The sequence below is a fragment of the Tupaia chinensis genome, unplaced genomic scaffold (genome assembly GCF_000334495.1).
Source record: "Tupaia chinensis unplaced genomic scaffold, TupChi_1.0 Scaffold000289_1, whole genome shotgun sequence".
Lineage (NCBI taxonomy): Eukaryota > Metazoa > Chordata > Mammalia > Scandentia > Tupaiidae > Tupaia > Tupaia belangeri.
In genome coordinates this window covers 282,791-284,190 of record NW_006159774.1, presented here as the reverse complement: position 1 = coordinate 284,190, position 1,400 = coordinate 282,791, and positions in this window count along the sequence as shown.

The window sequence follows — 1,400 nt, the reverse complement described above, 5'->3', positions numbered from 1 at the left end:
TCTATTTTTTTCTGATAAAAATTGAAACATGAAATAATCTGCTAAAGTCACATAGCAAATAAATGACAGAAACAAAATTCTCTCTTGAGACTAATTTTGAAGCTCAGGCTTTTAACCACTGTGGTGTATGTTTTTATCTTTTTGTAAAGCTATTAAAGTCTACTTAGGTTTTACTTTTTTCCACTTTGATTATTTTTTCCTTGGACACAAATGTACACAAATTTGCACACTCACATGCATGTATTCACACACACACACACAATTTTTATTCCTAAATGTTTTTTTTATCTCATCTTAAGACAGAATTTATTTTACAACCAGAAATATTTTTCCTCTTGAGTGCATTATGGAATTTGAAAATACTAACATATGTTTAACTGGCAACAAGAAAGAGTGATTTGTCCCTGAATGACTGGAGAATTTGTGTTTAGAGAGGTGTGTGTGGGTGTGGTAGAAAGTGCACTGGACTGAAGGCAAAGGGAACAGACTTTCTTGAAGACACAGCCACATGGATTCTGCAAAACAGCCATTTAGGGAAAACAGAAATCGCACTGATAATCTGGCCTCCAGCACCCAAAATTCACATGCTCCTCAATGCTCAGATTTAACTTCCAAGTTTGGGAAGAAACTGACCATCAACCAGATGACTAGAAATCGCTGCAGGGCCACAAGAAATATGGGAAAGCAGGAAAATACCTCTCCTCCAAGGGAAAAGGATAACTCGTCTTCATCCACACACAGTTCAAGGGAATTCATGGAAATGTCTGATAAAGAATTCAGAACATTCATAATGGCAAAACTAACAGAGATGGAAGAGAAGAGAGACAATGAACTGCTGAAGAGGAAGGAGAAAGAAGTTGTTGAGTTCCAGGAGGCGAGGAAATTCATGCAAGATCTAAAAGAGGAATTTCACACTTTACAAAAGAATCAGATGGAACTGTTAGAGATGAACTGTCAGATGAACTGTTAGAGATTATGTTCCTATAATACAGGAAGTCAAAATCTCCCTTGAAACTATTAAAAGCAGACTAGATCATACAGAAAATAGAATCTCAGATGTAGAAGAGAAAATTGCTAGCCTAGAAAAATCCACCACGAAGACTGAGAAAATGGCCCAAAAATTTGAGACGAATATACGAGAAATACTAGATACCATCAAACGTCCAAACATCCAGATAATAGGCATCCCAGAAGGCAAAGAGACTCATAAGGGCATTGATAATCTATTCCATGAGATACTGCAAGAAAACTTTCTTGGAAACCTAGAGAGGCACTCAAAGATTCAGTCCCAAGAAATACAGAAGACCCCAAATAGAATCAACCCAAGAAGATCTTCTCCAAGACACATTATAACCAGACTGACCAAAACAACAGACAAAGACAAGATACTAAGATTGGCA